This window comes from Hordeum vulgare, chromosome 7H (genome assembly GCF_904849725.1).
Source record: "Hordeum vulgare subsp. vulgare chromosome 7H, MorexV3_pseudomolecules_assembly, whole genome shotgun sequence".
Lineage (NCBI taxonomy): Eukaryota > Viridiplantae > Streptophyta > Magnoliopsida > Poales > Poaceae > Hordeum > Hordeum vulgare.
In genome coordinates, this window is record NC_058524.1 from 561,780,594 (window position 1) to 561,800,657 (window position 20,064).

Here is a 20,064-nt window from a genome sequence, read left to right on the forward strand (position 1 = left end):
CAGAAACTCGTGATATCATTAGCATAAGAAAACAAACCACCAACTCTTTAGGTACTATAGTAAACTTTATTTCCATTTAGATTGATGTTATATTACTGTATTCTCACTTTTCCATGGCTCGTACCACCCGATACTAACCATAGTTTCAGCAAAATAAGCAATCAACACAACAAAAACAGAATCTGTCAAAAACAGACAAGTCTGTAGAAATATTTATACTTCGTATACGTGTGGTATCCCAAAAATTCTGAAAAATTATGAAAATTAGGTAAATTTGCATATCAATCAGCAGAAAAAAGAATCAACTCAAAAGCTCTTTCTGGATAGGGATTAAAAATAATTTCGTGAGCACACAATTTCTGTCTTTTTCAGCATGATTAAACAACTATCACCAAAACTAATCATAAAGGTTCTACTTGGCACAAACACTAACTAAAACATAAAAAACACAATCATAACAGAATCACGATGGTGTGGACTCAACAAAACATAAAGTAAAAAGCAAAAATAAATGTATTCATTGGGTTGCCTCCCAATAAGCGCTTTTCTTTAAAGCCTTTTAGCTAGGCATTGATAATTCAATGATGCTCACATAAAAGATAGCAATCGGACACGAAGAGAGCATTATGAAACATGTGACAAACATATCTAAGTCTAGCATACTTCCTATGCATAGGAATTATATAGGAAAACAAATTATCAAGACAACCAATAGCTACCATATGCAAGGAAGAAGAAAGAGACAATAGCAATCTCAACATAACGAGAGGTGAATTAGTGATATGAAAATTTCTACAACCATATTTTCCTCTCTCGTAATAATTACATGTGGGATCATATTCAAATTCAACAATTTAACTATCACATAGGATATTATTTTCATGATCCACATGCATGCAAAGTTGGCGCTCTTCAAAAATAGTGGGATTATCATCAACTAAAGTCATGACTTCTCCAGACCCACTTTCAATATTATTGCAAACATTATTATCAATATCATATTCATCATGAGGTTTAAACAAATTTTCAAGATCATAAGAAAAATCATCACCCCAATCATGATCATTGCAACAAGTAGTGGGCATAGCAAAACTAGCATCCCCAAGCTTAGGGTTTTGCATATTTTTAGCATGATTGACATTAATAGAATTTCTAGTGAAACCATTGCAATCATGCTTTCCATTCAAGGATCCCTCGTGAATCACTTCATAAATTTCTTCATCACAATTTTCAGATTCACGCATCTCAAGCAAAACTCCATAGAGATAGTCAAGTGCACTCAACTCACTAGCAAATTGTTCATCATAATTTGGTCTTTCGAAAAGATTAGCTAGTGGATGAGGATCCATATCAATAGATACTTAGCAAGCAAAGATGTAAGCATATTGAAGGCACATAGCACACAAGCAAGGAAAGGCAAGCGAAAAAGGCAAAAAAATTGTAAATTTTGTTTTAGAAGTGGGGGAGAGGAAAACGAGAGGCAAAAGGCAAATAATGTAAATGCAAGAGATGAGTTTGCGATAGTTACTTGGTATGCTTCACTTGAATACTCCCCGGCAACGGCACCAGAAATCCTTCTTACTACCTCTTGAGCTTGCGTTGGTTTTTCCCTTGAAGAGGAAAGGGTGATGCAGCAAAGTAGCGATAAGTATTTCCCTTAGTTTGAGAACCAAGGTATCAATCCAGTAGGAGTATCAAGATGAGGCACCAATGTACCTGCACAAAAACAAACAAACTTGCACCCAACGCGAAAAAGGGGTTTTCAATCCCTTCACGATTATTTGCAAGGTGAGATCTGAAGGTGAAAAGTGCAACAAAGTAATTTTGTTGATCTGAATATAGGATGTGAAGTAGACCCAGGGGCCATAGTGTTAACTAGAGGCTTCTCTCATAATAGCAAGTATTATGGTGGGTGAACGAATTACTGTCAAGCAATTGATAGAATAGCGCAAAGTCATGACGACATATAAGGCAATGATCATACATATAGGCACCACGTCCGAGACAAGTAGACCGATACTTTCTGCATCTACTACTATTACTCCACACATCGACCGCTATCCAGCATGCATCTAGTGTACTGAGTTCATAACAAACAGAGTAACGCCTTAAGAAAGATGACATGATGTAGAGGGATAGATTCATGCAATATGATATAAACCCCATCTTTTTACCCTTGATGGCAACAACACAATGCGTGCCTCGCTACCCTTTCTGTCACTGGGTGAGGACACCGCATGGTATGAACCCAAAACCAAGAACTTCTCCCATTGCAAGAATTATAGACCAAGTTGGCCAAACGAAACCCATAACTCGAAGAGAATTACAAGGATACGAAATCATGCATATAAGAGATCAGAGGAGACTCAAATAATATTCATAGATAATCTGATCATAAATCCACAATTCATCGGATCTCGACGAACACACCGCAAAAGAAAGTTACATCGGATAGATCTCCATGAAGATCATGGAGAACTTTGTATTGAAGATCCAAGAGAGAGAAGAAGACATCTAGCTACTAGCTATGGACCCAAAGGTCTGTGGTGAACTACTCACGCATTATCGGAGAGGCAATGATGTTGATGAAGAAGCCCTCCGTGTCCGAATCCCCCTTCGGCAGGGCACCAGAATGGTCCCCAGATGGGATCTTGCAGAGACAGAAGCTTGCGGCGGCGGAAAAGTATTTTTGTGGCTCTCCTCTTTGGTTTCGGGATTTTAGAGAATTTATAGACGAAAGAGGTAGGGCAAAGGAGCCACGTGGGGCCCACAAGCCTGCGAGGCGCGACGACCCCCCTAGGCCACGGCTAGGGGGCTTGTGACCTCCCACAAGGTCTCCTGCCTTGGTTCTCAAGTCCCGTGCGTATCTTATGTTATGGAAAAAAATCATCCCACAGGTTTTATTCCGTTTGGACTCCGTTTAATATTCTTCTGTGAAAAAGGTCAATAACACGGAAAAAACAGAAACTGGCACTTGGCACTGAGTTAATAGTTTAGTCCCAAAAATAGCATATTTATGCATATAAAACATCCAAAGTTGATAACATACTAGCATGGAACCATCAAAAATTATAGATACGTTGGAGACGTATCACTTTGCCATCAGATTCTTGGGAGGCAGTATCATCATAGGTAGAGTAGGATGTGGCCTTGCAAAATTGACCATCCAGTGGTCGATTTCCTTCATTAATCACATATTTGCCTTTGCCCTCAACTGGTTCAAAATATTTCTTGATGACTTGAAGAGGAGGCAGGTAACTGAGGTGATTCTGGAAATCAGCCTGATAGTGAATTGAGGATTTGGTTCTGATGAATCTCATAATCCAAGGCTCATATATCTTCAGCTCAAATGGTGACAAGGCATTGTTGGCCAAAGTCCTCAAGAAGAAGTCGTGAAGATTCTTGTTGATTCCATGAATGATGTTAAACTACATGTTCTTCATGATCCCGTCAACATCTAATTCATTGTCATGGCCTTTGATAGGAGCCAAGGAATAGGCCAAGATCTTATAGACTGTTCTAGACACATATTTCAATTCCTTCACCAGAAATTTAGTCCTTGGAGGCTTACCCAGAGCTAAATTCTTCATGAGGACTTCCATCAGATGATTTGGCACCTCTTTTTCATCATATAGACATATTGCTTCATCTGAAGGAATTGGTATTGGTAGAGCTCGAAGTAGTTCAGTGGCTCGATCAGTATAGTGAGTATTGCCATTCATCCAGTCCAAGACCCAAGAGCTGATGTTTTTGGGGTCACAAGAGATTTGCAGAGTGGCATAGAGCTGAAGAATAATCTCAGTATTACAGTCACAGATATCAATGCAGAATTGTAATAGCCCTGCATCTTGAAGAACACTCAGAATCGGGGTAAAGCAAGGAATTTATTCCATGTCACCATGAGGAATATGCGTGTGCTGGAAGAATTTCTTCTTTTCTACTAGCCCAGCAACATAGTAGTTGAGTTGTGTGCGGGTCCTTAACTTCTTGTGCCCGATTCGAAGTTTGTCATATGTATTTTCACCAACGAAGAAATGATGTTCATCATATAAATCTGCCTTGAGAAACTTTGTCTCTTTGAGTAAGGATGGCAAGGCTTTGGTTGAAGATTTAGCTGAGGAATTTCATCAGCTGGAGGAATTTTAGCCACCACGACTGCTATTACAGGATTTTCAACAACCACTTCTTCAATAGTTTCTTCATTATGAATAGGTGCAGTCTCTTGTGGCACATGTTCTTCAGTTTGAGGAATATGTTGTGCTGATGTATTGGTTTCTGGCACAACAGTTTCTTCATTCTTTTTTAGGTTGATCACCTGATGCAGCTAATGCTTGAGCTGCGACAGACTTCGCCGAAGTGCTTTGTGCTTCAGATCCAGTCAGAACTTCAGTGGTTGCTGGTGATACATGAGTTTGAGTAATTGGAGTGGAGAGTGGTGAATTTGGGTGAGCTTTTGCCAAAAATTCATGATGCATCATCGGTGTGGTGAAGCCAATGTCCACATCTGCATCTTTTTCTTCAGCAGGCACCTCTGTGTTCTGAGGTGGAGGAGTTGATCTTGAGGAATTTGATCAGCTTGAATTTCGTCATCCATGGGTGTTGAGACAGCAGAATTGTTTTCTTCCTTTTCTTCACCCCCTTCTGGGATAGTATATTCCTCGCCATATGGCAGAATCACATATGATGGTACAGTGATGATTGGTGTCGCATCAATTGGAGCTCTTGAGGAACTCTCCAAAGTCCTCACATGTTTTGCTTCTGAGGACTCTGAAGCAGTTGATGCCTTTCTCTTTTTAGCTTCCTTTTCAGGAGCTTTTGTTTTATTCACTTCTGATGCAAAAGGAAGATTGATTTTCTTCACCTTTGAAGACTTTGGTGAAGGAGAATTTTCCTCAGGCATAGCATATGTGTTAGCTGGCCCGGTAGGTTCATCATCAGCAGGCTCAATAGTACAGTCCTGAGGCATTTCAGCCGTGCTGGTTTGAGGAATTGATGGTTGCGGTGGAACTGCAACCCTTTCATTGTAACCTCCTATGACTTTAGTAGCTTGCGTGACGAATCACATCTTGGCTCCCTTCGTGTCAGCATTGTAGCTTGTGAATTTCTCACTAAGTAATTTGATCTTAGCTTGAGTGGAGACATGTTCCTCTGGCAACATGTTCAGCAGATTTTGTTGCAAGTACTTCTCCTTTTGAGCATTTGCTCTTTTTGCTTGTTTGGCTTGTTGCGCCTTCCAGTTTTCTTCATTGATGAAAGCGGCCACCATGTGACTAGGTCCAGGTGGATGCTTCAAGTAATCAATTGGTGTGTTTGGATCTTCAAACGAGAGGTCAATGAAATCCAGTACCACCTTTGGGTCTAGTGCGAGGGGGAATGGTGGTACCTTTTGCTTGTGCAACCCTTTCTTGTTTGTTTTTGATGATGGATTCAAGTGCATCATCATCATATTCTTCATCTTCTGATGCAAAAGGAACGTTGAGGACCACTTTCTTTGGGCTCGGCCTTGTTCCTCTACATGCGGTCTTCTTTATCTTCTGAATCGCACCTAAGGAATTGTGTGCAAAACCACAGGCACATAGTTTTGATGGAATTGTGGTCCCTGTTGGTTGCTGACTTGACTGGGATTGCGTTGGTGGTGGAGACTTTGGTGTGGTTGACGATTTCACAGTAGTTGAGGATTTTCCTGCAACACTTGGTGCAGGTTGAGGATTCTGCTGTTTTGAGGACTTTGACTCCTCATATTTCTTCATGTGAGCCTTTTGTGGAGCAGGTTCACTGGTAGAAGCCTCATCAGCAGAGGAGGACGCAACAACAGCTGAAGTTTCTTCATGTGAGGTCGTTGTTGCCTGCTTTGAGACTTAACTCAGTTTTGCCAAATACTTGGCTTTGTACTCAGGATAATCTTCAATTGTGGCCATGCTTGAGGGATGAGCACTTTGTTGTTCTCCGAGTGGGGGTCTGTTGCAAGGAGCCTTGAAGGCAAACTTCCTGGCATACTTAGGAGTGACGTATTTGTATGCCTTCCACTCCTTTTCCCATCAGCATTCAATTCTTTGAAGCCTAATCTTGCACTTCTCTTTGGTTTCTTTGCCATGAATTGCCTCATCAGGGGTGCAATATTCAGCGTATATTTCTTCAGGTATCTCGAAAGTAGTGTTGGTCTCTAGCTTCTTGCCACCTTTGTTCTGTTTCTCAGACATTTTCTTCGTTTGAGGAATTTGCTGAGGAATTTGAACTCTTGATGAATCTGATGACAAGGGCAGATTTTCTTTAAGAAATGCTGCAAATGAGTTAAGTTTATGAGAACCTAGTGATTCATCAGCTGACATTTTGTACCTATGAACAGAGTTTAGGTGCAAAAATTTTGGAGAGGTCATGTGCGTAATCAGAGATAAGGAATTTTAAAAATGACTCAAGTTGAGGAATTTGACCAATACCGTGTTTGAATAATTTCGCTAAGCAATCTGATCCTGGGTTCCAGAGTTGTGCAGATTCAAAAATTTACACAATTGAGGAATCTCGTGAAGAATGTAGTGACTTACGGAAATTCATCAAGTGTTCTAGGCATGGATGTGTTCATCTAAAGAGTTTTCTGAGGAATAAAAAATTTCACCGTTCTAAGGTAAAAATGAAGATCAATAGGGGCAATAAAATTAGATTTTAATTACCTTGTGTGAAGAACACAATGAACTGAGAAGTGTAGAACTGAAGCTCGTTGGTTCAGATCTCCAGTGCCCCAACTTGACGACTGGAGACAGCTATGGCGGCAGCGAATGAATATGATCCACAGTCGACGTGAGTCTCGCGACGGCGAGGTCGAGGCCGTGAAGTTGTTCCTCACCGGCGACGAATATTTATAGCAGCGGCGCTAGGTTGGAGCTCGACTAGAGAAGATGAGAGAGAGAAGAGTTTTTACTGAAGGGGTGAGGGAGCTATTTATAGCTCATGTGGAAGTGATTCGAAGCAAAAAAATCGGACAGAAACACCCCTCACTCTTCCTCTTCGGTTGACACGCGTCACTCACGTACGAAGGGGTGGATTTAGTGAGATTGTGTTTATCCTATCCTGGGTAGTGGGTGCGGTTAGAGCGGTAACGCCCAAATAATTTGAAGTTTTGACGATTTTGTTAGCAAAGTCTTCACCTGAAAAGGATCCAGTGAAGACTTTGAACAAGTGTCAAATAGAACGCATATGAAGATTTGCGAAAAGTTTGGGTTGAGATTAGCATAGAGGGGAGACGGGTCCGATCACATTCACTTAGAAGAAAAACCAACTTAAAGACTTAGCAATAAGTGAATGTTGTTGAGGACATTGAAAGCTCATTACTTCATATAATTTTTTGAAGAATTGTAAATATTTGAGGATTTTGTAATTTTGGTGATTTTTCAAAAGGTCTCACTTTTGAAGAATTTTAACTTGGGTGGTGGCGTGACCCATCGTATAAGAATGATGATTTCACGCACTGCGTACAATTGTCATAGGGCCCTGAGAATCAAATTCTTCATTAATTTCTTCACACTTAGAGTGTTTTTCTTCATTGATTGACGAAAAAGGTTACTTTGTGTGTTGCACATCTAAGTCATCAATTTTGCATAAGTGTTAGGATGTGTGCCTTTTTCATAGCACATTCGAAGATTCTAAGATATTTAGCTCACACCTCAACTTGCAGAATCTCTTCTCATCCAGGGGCTTAGTGAAGATATCCGCTAGCTGTCCTTCGGTCTTCATGTGGTCGATGACTATGTTTCCCTTGAGTACATGATCACGAAGAAAATGACGACGAATCTGGATATGCTTAGTCTTGAGTGTTGTACTAGGTTGTATGCAATCTTGATTGCACTCTCGTCGTCTTAGTAGAGGGGCACATTGTTCATGTTGATGTCGTAGTCCTTGAGGGTTTGCTTCAGCCATAGTAGTTGAGCACATCAAGAGCCAGAAGCAATGTACTTAGCTTCGGCAGTGGAAAGTGATACATAGTTCTGCTTCTTTGAGGACCAACATACTAAGGATCATCCGAGGAAATGACAGGTGCCAGAAGTTGACTTGTGGTCCACACGGTCACCAGCATAATCAGAATCAGAGTATCCAATGAGGTGAAGATTTGAGCCCTTGGGATGCCATAATCCAAGTGTTGGTGTGTGAGCTAGATATCGAAGGATATGGTTCAGAACCTTATGGTGTGATTCCTTCGGTTTTGCTTGGAAACGAGCACACATGTAAACACTAAGCATTATGTCTGGCCTAGATGCACATAGGTACAACAAAGAAACAATCATAGAGCGATATATCTGCTGATCGAAATCTTTACCATTTTTGTCAGTGCAGAGGTGGTCGTTAGTTGGCATGGGAATTTTGACGCCTTTGCATTCATTCATGCCGAATTTCTTAAGCACATCCTTGAGGTATTTCTCTTGAGAAATGAAGGTGCCATTGATTTGTTGACGAATTTGAGGCCCTAGGAAGAATTTCAGCTCCTCCATCATAGACATTTCATATTCTTCACCCATCATGTAAGCAAATTCATCACTGTATCGTTTGTCAGTACAACCAAAGATGATATCGTCCACATATATTTGACATACAAATAGTTCATTATCATAGGATTTTGTGAAAAGAGTGGGATCGAGTGAACCGGGTTTGAAGCCTTTCTTCATGAGGAATTCCTTCAATGTGTCATACCACGCCCGAGGGGCTTGCTTGAGGCCATAGAGTGCCTTTTTGAGTCTGGAGACTTTGTCAAGATGCTTTGGATATTCAAAACCTAGGGGTTGAGCAACATATACTTCTTCCTCAAGCTTACCATTGAGGAATGCACTTTTCACATCCATTTGATATAGAGTTATATTGTGATGGTTAGCATAAGCAAGAAATATACGAATAGCTTCAAGTCTAGCAACATGTGCAAAAGTCTCATCAAAGTCAATTCCTTCAACGTGTGTGTAGACTTGGGCTACAAGTCATGCCTTGTTCCTCACTACTTGACCATCCTCATCTTGCTTGTTTCGATAAATCCACTTGGTACCGATGATATTGTGCTTGTGAGGATCTGGCCGTTTGACGAGTTCCCTAACATGGTTTATCTTGAATTGAAGAAGTTCATCTTGCATGGCTTGAATCCATTCAGGTTCCATGAAGGCTTCATCAACTTTTGAGGGTTCTGTGATAGACACAAAGGAGAAATGCCCACAAAAGTTAATCAAATGTGAAGATTTTGAGCGAGTGAGGGGACCTGGCGCATTGATGTCATCGAGGATTTTGTCATTTGCCGCTTCATTTGCAATCCTTGGATGAGCAGGTTGAGGATTTTGATCGGATTGAGGAATTTGATCTCGAGCAATTTCCTCAGGTGCACCCTCTTGAGTCTCATCATTGTTGGGGACGACTTCTTCAATAGGAGGTTGTTCCTCAGTAGGAATGATATCTTCAGTAGCTTTGAGCTTTAGCTTCCTCAGGAGTTAATTTATCTGTCACAGAAGGCAGTTGCTCTCTTTGCGAGCCATTAGTTTCATCAAACCGCACATCTACAGTTTCAACAATCTTGTTGTGATAGTTATTGAAGACTATGTAGGTGTGCGAATCCTTTCCATAGAGCATAAAACCCTCATGTGCTTTCGGTGCAAATTTAGAACTATGGTGAGGATCTCTAATCTAGCATCTTGCACCGAAGACTTTGAAATAACTTACATTGGGTTTTTTGTTAGTGAGGAGTTCGTATCAAGTTTTCTTGAGGAATTTGTGAAGATATACCGTGTTGATAATGTGGCGGGCAGTGTTGATTGCCTCAAGCCAGAAGCGACGAAGAGTCTGATATTCTTCAAGCATAGTCCATGCCATTACAACCACATTCCTGTTCTCGCGCTCGACGATGCCATTCTGTTGAGGAGTATAAGGAGCAGACAATTCGTGAGTAGTACCAAGTTCATCAAGATAATCATAAAGGCATGTATTCTTGAATTATGTCCCATTGTCACTCCTCGTGTGTTTGATCTTGACGCCGAAGTTTGTCGAGGCCCTTGAGGAAAATCATTTGAAGACTTCCTGCATTTCAGTTTTGTAAAGAATGATATGCACCCAAGTATAACGAGAATACTCATCAACGATGACAAAGCCATATAGAGATGTTGCATTGGTTAGAGTGGCATAATTAGTAGGTCCAAAGAGATCCATGTGAAGTAATTCAAAAGGCCGAGTAGTAGTCATGATAGTCTTTGATGGGTGCTTGGATCTGGTCATCTTCCCAGACTCACAAGCCCCGCGGAGATGGTCCTTGAGGAATTTGACGGTTTCGATGCCAATGACATGCTTCTTCTTCGCCACTTTGTGCAAATTCCTCATGCGTGCAAGACCTAGTCGTCGATGCCATAACCAACCTTATGAGGCTTTTGCAAGAAGGCACTTGGCTGATTGAGAACCTGCAGAGAAATCAACAATATACAAGTCTCCTCTCCTAAAGCCTTCGAAGACTTTGGATTTTTCAGATTCCATGATGACTACGCATATATATTTTCCGAAGATGCCAATCATATCAAGATCACAAAGCATTGAGACTAACATGAGGTTAAACCCAAGGGATTCGGCAAGCATGACTTTGTCCATATGTTGATCCTTGGAGATAGCCACTTTACCAAGTCCCAATACCTTTCTTTTACCTTTTTCAGCATATGTGATATGCTTCAGTGGTGATGGAGTAAGTGGTATATTCATCAGTAGGCTTTTGTCACGAGTCATGTGATTTGTACACCCACTATCAAGAATCCACTCTGTGGTTTTGGATTGTTCATCCTGCAGATGAATTAGTATTGCTTACCATCTCATATGATTCGGTGTGAAGAATATGATATCAAATTCACCACACTTGAATTTCATCACCTAAAGTATAATTTAGAACAATATGAGGAGTTGTGAAATGAGGATCATTTCATCATGATTAGCTTGAGTCCTTTCAAGCAATTTCTTCAGGTCTCCAGCAAATTCTTCAGATGATGACTTTCATCTGGAGACCTGACCTGCAAAAGTGATTAGTTCGATTTCTTCACCACCCACATCTGAAGGGGTGGTAAAGATTTCATCATCCTGTGAGCACCATAGGAGAATTGAAGCATTGAGGCTAATACACTTTGTTTCACAAGAGGGGGATTGGAGTACTCAAATGAAAAGGTAGATAAATTGTTTGAGGACTTATGAACATAGTGATGTGAAGAATGATGCACATATTCATGTCCCTTATAGTTTCCCTGCATATCAGAAGCATTAGTGCGAGTACGAGCATAGTTTTGACCATATGAGGATTTTAATCTTTAAAGACTTTGGTCCACCTAAGGAATTTGATCTGGGGTTTCTGTTCTTCACTGGTGGTGTCATGAGGACATACACCTCAAGACTTTCCAGGATGCTTTTGGGAACCTAGATTTTCCTCAAGGGTGGTCCATTCCTGCAGTTAGTTCCAACATATCATGCAAATACTTGACCAGCCAGATTTTTGAATAGTTTATAGTTTGACTCAAGTGACTCATTAGAGGAATATGACATTTCATAAGTAAAGCCTGTTAGAGTGGATGGATCAACACAAGGTCCTTTTGCAGCAACTCATGAGCTTTTGGGATACTTCTAAGGTTTCCAGTATGAGCCCTCAACATTCAGTTTTCTCTCAAAGGCAATGGCCTCTTTTCTCGGGTTCCTATTCAGAATCTGCTTTTTGAGCACACCGCAAAGGGTTTAATGCCATTTCAGGATTTTGTATTTTCTTGTCACATACAATTCCTTCAACCCTGCATTTTCGTTAGTAACACTTGTGGTTTCCTCAAGTGAGGAATTTGTTACCATAGAAACAGTTGAAGACTTTGTAGCAATATAAGCATTTGAAGTTTCAGGCAAAGAATTTGCAGTTTCACATTCGATGCATTTTAGACAAGGTGGAATGAATTCTTCCTGAGTGATACTGATCCGTTCGGCAATCAAAGAATCGTTTTTGAGTTGAAGATCATCATGAGACATTCTTAGCTTCTCAAGATCTAGCTTTCTTTGAATAAATTCATAGGAAAGTTTCTCATGATCAACCAAGAGTGTGCCCTAACGTTCTTGAAGACTATCAAACCTAGACTGAAGACTTTCAACATCTTCAGTGCGGATTTGAGTCCGATTTATTTCATCACTCAACAGGTCAGCACTTTTGTCTAGTAGTTTCTGACGCTTTTCAATAGCAGTTTGTTGCTTCATGGCAATATTAGCAAGTTTACAGTAACTGGGTTTTTGATAATCATCAGGTTCACAGTCACTAGAGACAGAGGAGGAAGTGTGACTTTGTACCTTAGAACCTTTTGCCATGAAGCAATAGGTGGGAGCAAAGTCGTCATCATAGTCATCGGTGTTGTTGACGTTGTCATTTTCTTCAAGGTCGAAGATGGACTTGTTGAAGAATGTGGTAACAAGGGCTAAGCTTGCTACCCCAGACTCTAACTCCTCTTCAGAACCTTCCTCCTCATCACATTCCTCGGATTCTTCTTCACAATCCATTTCCTTGCCAATAAGTGCTCGAGCCTTTCTGAATTTGGTCTTCTTATGCGATGAGGACTTTAAAGATGAGGACTTTGAAGACTACTTCTTTTTCTTTGAGTCATCAGAACTGTAATCCTTATACTTCTTCTTATTTGATTCTTTTACTCAACTAGGACATTCCGAAGTGTGGTGACTAGATTTCTTGCATTTATGGAAGGTTCTTTTCTTGTAGTCCTCAGATGAAGATCCTGATTTCCTCATATCTTTCCTTGAAGACTTTCCAAACTAGCCACGCCTTGAGAACTTTTGGAATTTCCTCACGAGCATAGCAAGTTCCTGACAAAGTTCTTCAGGGTCACTAAGACTGGAATTAGAGTCTTCTTCTTCTAATGAGGAAACGGCCTTTGCCTTCAGCGCACGAGGTCTTGAATAGCTTGGTTCATAAAGATCTCTCTTCTCTTGTTGTTGGAATTCATGAGTATTGAGTCTCTCAAGGATATCAGCAGGATCAAGTAGCTTGTAGTCTCTTCGTTCTTGAATCATCAGTACTACTGTATCAAATGAAGGATCAAGATATAGTAGCAGTTTCTTCACAACTTCATGGTCAGTGATGTCTGTGGCTGATACGTCTCCATCGTATCTACTTTTCCAAACTCTTTTGCCCTTGTTTTGGACTCTAATTTGCATGATTTGAATGGAACTAACCCGTACTGACGCTGTTTTCAGCAGAATTGCCATGGTGTTGTTTTTGCGCAGAAATAAAAGTTCTCGAAATGACCTGGAAATTTACGAGGATTGTTTGTGGAATATATAAAAAATATTGGTGCAAGAATTACCTGGAGGGACGGAGCTAGGAGCCCACAAGCCTAGGAGCCCCCCCCTCGGTCGCGCCTCGCAGGCTTGTGAGGCCCTCGTGGCTCCACCGCCTCCAACTCCAGCTCTATATAGTCTCTCTCTCCCAGAAAAAATTAAGAGAGAAGAGTTCATCGCATTTTACGACACGGAGCCGCTGCCACCACCCGTTCTTCCTCTGGAGGGCAGATCTGGAGTCCGTTCTGGGCTCCGGAGAGGGGAAATCGATATCGTCGTCATCACCAACCATCCTTCATCGCCAATTCCATGATGCTCTTCCCCGTTCGTGAGTAATCTCATCGTAGACTTGCTGGACGGTGATGGGTTGATGAGATTTATCATGTAATCGAGTTAGTTTTGATGGGGTTTGATCCCTAGTACCCACTATGTTCTGAGATTGATGTTGCTACTACTATGCTATGCTTAATGCTTGTCACTAGGGCCCGAGTGCCATGATTTCAGATCTAAACCTATTATGTTTTCATCAATATATGTGTGTTCTTGATCCTATCTTGCAAGTTGTAGTCACCTACTATGTGTTATGACCCGGCAACCCCGGAGTGACAATAGCCGGAACCACTCCCGGAGATGACCATAGTATGAGGAGTTCATGTATTCACTAAGTGCTAATGCTTTGTTCCGGTTCTGTATTAAAAGGAGACCTTAATATCCCTTAGTTTTCATTAGGACCCTGTTGCCATGGGAGGGATGGATAATAGATGTCATGCAAGTTATTTTCCATAAGCATGTATGACTATATAAGGAATACATGCCTACATTACATTGACGAACTGGAGCTAGTTACATATCTCCCCATGTTATAAGTGTTACATGATGAATGTCATCCGACATAATTATCCATCACCGATCCAATGCCTACGAGCTTTTCCTACTGGTCCTTGCTATGTTACTTTACCGCTACTGCTGTCACCGCTGCTGTTACCGCTACTGATGTCACTGCTGCTACTGTTACCGCTAATGTTGTCACTACTGCTTCTGTTACCGTTGCTACCATTGCTATCACACTACTTTTCTACTGAAACTTTGCTGCAGATACTAAGTCTTTCGGGTGTGGTTGAATTGACAACTCAACTGCTAATAATCGAGAATATTCTTTGGCTTCCCCTTGTGTCGAATCAACAAATTTGGGTTGAATACTCTACCCTCGAAAACTGTTGCGGTCCCCTATACTTGTGGGTTATCAAGACTATTTTCTGGCAGCATTGTCGGCGAGGCCTAGCTCTATTCTCTGAGTCACTTGGGATTTACGTCTGTTTATCACTATGAGGAATCCGAGATATACAAAAACTAAAGTCTTGCCCTCAACTACAAGGACAGGTAAGGAACTGCCATCTAGCTCTGCATTTGATTCACCTTCAGTTATGAGTAAGTTTGCGACACCACCACCTACTAGAAATTCGGATGTGTCGCCTTTGCTTGATGATGCTACTTCTTCTATCCATGATGCTTATGATGATGCTTTGCTTGATACTGCTTTGCCACTAGGTGCATTCCTTGTTGCAAAAATTACTAGAGTTGTTGCTGAATGTGATGATACTTCTGAAACTACTGAAATTATTGAAGTAGAACGTGTTGTTTCACCTGTTAGAACTAGCTCTCCTAGATATGAATTGCCTGATATACCTGAAGGTTATGTTATGGAGGGAGAGGTAGTTGAGGAATTTCTTGCTTGTAAGGATAGCTATGATCTTGAGAATTTATTGTGCAAGTGGAAAGAAAAATCTCTGAATGCTAGAATGAAATACGATCATAAGTTTGCTACTTCGCCCATCTTTGTGACTGATAAGGATTATGAATTCTCTATTGATCCTGAGTTGATCACTTTGGTTGAATCTGATCCTTTTCATGGTTATGAGTATAAAACGGTTGTAGCTCATCTTACTAAGCTAAATGATATAGCCACCCTATTCACGAGTGAGGAAAAAATTCACCATTACTATATCCTTAAGTTGTTTCCTTTCTCGCTAAAGGGTGATGCTAAGACTTGGTTTACTTCTCTTGCTCCTGGTTGTGTGCGTAGTCCCTAGGATATGATCTACTACTTCTCTGAGAAATATTTTCTTGCCCATAAGAAACAAGCTGTCTTGCAGGATATATATAACTTTGTGCAAGTTGAAGAAGAGAGTCTCCCACAAGCTTGGGGGAGGCTTGTCCAGTTACTGAATGCTTTGCCTGATCACCCTCTTGAGAAAAATGAAATACTTGATATCTTTTATAATGGACTAACCGATGCTTCTAGGGACCACCTAGATAGTTGTGTTGGTTGTGTTCTCATGGAACGAACTTTGGAACAAGCTGAAATTCTATTGAATAATATCTTGAGCAATGATACTGCTTGGACTATTCCCGAACCACCTCCGAAGCCAACTCTGAAGAAAAGAGGTATTCTATTCCTCAGTCCTGAAGATATGCAAGAAGCCAAGAAATCTATGCAAGAGAAAGTTATTAAATCTGAAGATGTTAAGAATCTACCACCTATCGAAGAAATACATGGTCTTGATAACCCGACACAGGTAGTAGAGGTAAATTATCTTCGTAGATTCAATGAGAGTGATATTCCTTACGATAAACCTGCTAGCTTATGTTTAGATGAATTTGATAACTTTGTTGCCAAACAACAAAGTTTCAATGATTATGTTAGCAGACAATTGGAACAAAATGCTCGCATGATTAATCATATAAGTGCTTGTGTGGATAGAAATGTCAATGATCTTAAGCTTTTGAGTAAACATGCCTCTATGGTCACTACTCAAGTAGAACAAGTACTTAAGGCTCAAAATGACTTGCTCAATGAGTTGAATGACAATTCTGTTAGTGTCATCACTAGAGGTGGTAGAATGACTCAGGAACCTTTGTATCCTGAAGGCCATCCTAAGAGAATTGAACAACATTCTCAAGGAGTTAGCACTGATGCACCTAGTCATCCTAGTAATAAGAAGAAAAAGAAAGATGATAGGAACTTGCATGCTAGCAAACCTGCTGCTATTACACCTGAGAATCCAAATGATATCTCTGTTTCTGATGCCGAAACACAATCTGGTGATGAACATGAGCCTAGTGATAATATTTATAGTGGTGTTCATGATGATGCTCAACCTAGTAATGATAAGGATGTGGAGATTGAACCTGCTGTTGATCTTGATAACCCACAACCTAAGAACAAGAGATACGATGAGAACGACTTCATTGCTAGAAAGCATGGTAAAGAAAGAGAACCATGGGTTCCGAAACCCATGCCCTTTCCTCCCAAACCATCCAAGAAAAAGGATGATGCGGAATTTGAGCGCTTTGTTGAAATGATTAGACCTGTCTGTCTTCAAATGCGTTTGACAGATATGCTCAAAATGTCTCCTTATGCTAAGTACATGAAAGATATTGTGACTAATAAAAGGAAGATACCTGAGGTTGAGATTTCCACCATGCTTGCTAATTACACCTTCAATGGTGGAACTCCTAAGAAACTAGGTGATCCCGGAGTGCCCACTATACCTTGCTCCATTAAAGAAAATTGTGTTAGAACTGCTTTATGCGATCTTGGAGCTGGTGTTAGTGTTATGCCTCTCTCTCTCTTTATCGTAGACTTGAATTGGATAAGTTGACGCCTACTGAAATGTCTTTGCAAATGGCCGACAAATCAACTGCTTTTCCTATCGGCATTTGCGAGGATGTGCCTGTTGTGGTTGCTAACATTACTATCTTAATGGACTTTGTTATTCTGGATATTCCTGAGGATGATGCCATGGCGGTCATCCTTGGAAGACCCTTTTTAAACACTACAGGGGTTGTTATTGATTGCAACAAAGGCAATGTCACTTTCCATGTTAATGGTAATGAGCATACGGTGCACTTTCCGAAGAAACAATATCGAGTACATTGCATCAATGCTATTGAAAGAACTTCATCAATTCTTATTAGGAGCTTTGAATGCCCTATACCTACTGTCAAGATGAAGTATGATTTACTTGTTGGGAATATGCACATCCCCGTTGAGGTAACCTAGTGATTATTCGAAAAAAGTTTGTCAAGGCGACTTGATCAACCTCATTGACAGATTTCTTTTGATGACCATGAGATGGATGAATCTAGGAGTCACAACCTTCTGTTTCGAACTTTTACTTTCTGTTGTTTAGAAGAAAGATGATAAATTTAGCTTTATTTTTCCTGTTTTCTGCTTTTTCCATCCCTTAGAAAAGTGTCCCGAAAATAAAAGTTCTTCAAAGGCCCTGAAATTCAAGTATGATTTTTCTGGAATTTTTGAAAGAATCCGAGATAGAGAGCTAGTCAGGGGGATGCACGAGTGGGCCACAAGCCCAGGAGGCGCGGGCACCCCCCTGGTCGCGCGTGGCAGGCTTGTGGGCCCCACGTAGCCCCCCTCCACTTATTCCAGCTCCCATCTCCTTCTTCTACCTCCAGAAAAAAAATCATTCCACAGCTCAAACTCGTGTTCTTGCTCTTCTTGCTGCATTTTTCAATCTCCTTGTGCAAAGCCCCATTCACCAAACTGTTTTGGGGGAATTATTCCTTGGTATGTGACTCCTCCATTGGTCCAATTAGTTTTTGCTCTAGTGCTTTATTCGTTGCATATTTTTGATGCCTTGGTGATCCTGTTCTTGGGCTTTGCATGCTAATTTTAGTTGGTCCCAAGTAGTTTTGATGCATGATATGGCCTCTAGGCACTTGTAGGAGTAGTTGCTATGAGTTTTGTTGAGCCTTGTTCACTTTTCTTTTGTGTCACTAAAAATTTCAGAAAAGGAAGATGTTCACGAGAAACTATCATGGTGGTTCCTCAAGCAAAAGGGGAACCCATCTCTCGATTCGGGAGCCTGATCCTTATCAGCCGAGGAACGCACATGTACAACCATGTGAATGGCCTTCCGATGAATTCATGATTGATGCAGGTTTCAAGGACGAGTTTGATACATTTGTTCACAATGCGGGGCTCGAAGAATTCATCTCTAACAAATGCGAACAATATACTACACTCACTGCCTCTTTTGTTCGTAGATTCAAATTTTCAGTTGGCCGTGACACATCCATACTGTTTGATCTTTATGACAAATCGTATACCATGGATTTAGAGGATTTTAATAGAATTTGCAAGATACCTGATTGGGGTAGTCTCAATGATCCTCCTAAGTCCTCGGTTAGAGATTTTATCTCTAGTATAACTGTTGGAGAAACTATAGATATTATGCACGCTACCATGGGGAGCATTTATTTTCCTGCCTTACATTACTTTGCCCTCTTCATAGGTAGATGCATTAATGGCAAGATTGAGGATTGTCACCTCTGCGCACCTGACCTTAGTATTCTTAAGAGTGCAGTAACGGGTGATAGAAGTTTCAACATGGGAGCTATAATCGCGAGGAGGCTAAATAATAATGCTAATGAAGGGGATTTCTTTGGTGGGATCTATGCCACTCGAATAGCAAATTTTCTTGGAGTACCCATCCGCGAAGGAGATCCCCCGCTCCATACAGCTTTCCTTGATCACACCGCAATGACACGTTATCAGTTCCTTGAGAGGGATAATGAATCCTTCCTATACCGGGTAATATTTAACCGACAGCGTGTTTTCCATATTACCCTTCCTGCTCCTTCCTTCTTTGACTTTCAGGTAAAACAGAGATATTACATAACCAGAGGAGAGGCAGAGGGGTATGAGAGGGAGGCAAAGGTTGCTCGCCTCTATGAGGAAGCTATTCAGGTGGTAGCTGCCGCGTTCCCGTACAACCCCCATTATGATTTTGGTTATCGCCCGGACCAGCCATGGGAGTAGACCAACTTAGGCCAAAAGCCTAAGCTTGGGGGAGTACGTGTTTCTCACCGACTTTATATTCATGCTTACGCTTTCACTTTGATAGTCGGTGTTCACACCTTTCCACTGTATCATCCATGCTAGTTTATTTCTTTTTCTCGCTTTCTTCTCGTGTGTTTGTCTAGTTTGAGAAAAGAAAAAAAATTAGTTGTAAGTTTACTTTCTAGCTTGCTTAGTGGTTTTTAAAAAGAAAACCCAAAAAGGTTTCCCATTCTTCTTTTGTTGTTGGGATATTTCCCGTGTAAATAGTTTTCTTTTTCTTTGGTTCAAGGTAGAAGACCATGGTTAAAATATTTAGTGACTCTCACATGCATATCTGTTTTTCCGTCAAAGAGTCGTATTACTTTTTCTTCTCCTCTGTGTTTGCTTGCAGATTCCAGCTTAGTCCAATGCACGAACACTCTCATTATTATTCACATCATTTGGTCGTGCAAGTGAAAGGCAATAATGACGATATATGATGAAGTGACTGAGCCTAGAAAAGCTGGTATGACCTCGATCTATTTTGTTTTTGTAAATATGACTAGCTCACCGTTCCTAATTCAGCATTGTTATGAGAGAAACATGTTTGCAATGACAACTTAGAGATCATAGTTTCTGATGCCATGCTTAATTAGCTAGGAGCTTATAATGGTTTGTCTTGGATGCCAACATGAATTTCAAGATGATTATGATGTAGTATGATTGGATGGTATCCTCTGAATTATTCAAGTGGCTTGACATGGCGCATGTTTTCGCATGTAGTTGAAACAAAATCAACATAGCCTCTATGATATTCATGTTTATGGTGATTTATGTCCTACTCATGCTTGCACTCAATGTTGGTTAATTTCAATGCATATTGATGACTGTTGTCGCTCTCTAGTTGGTCGCTTCAC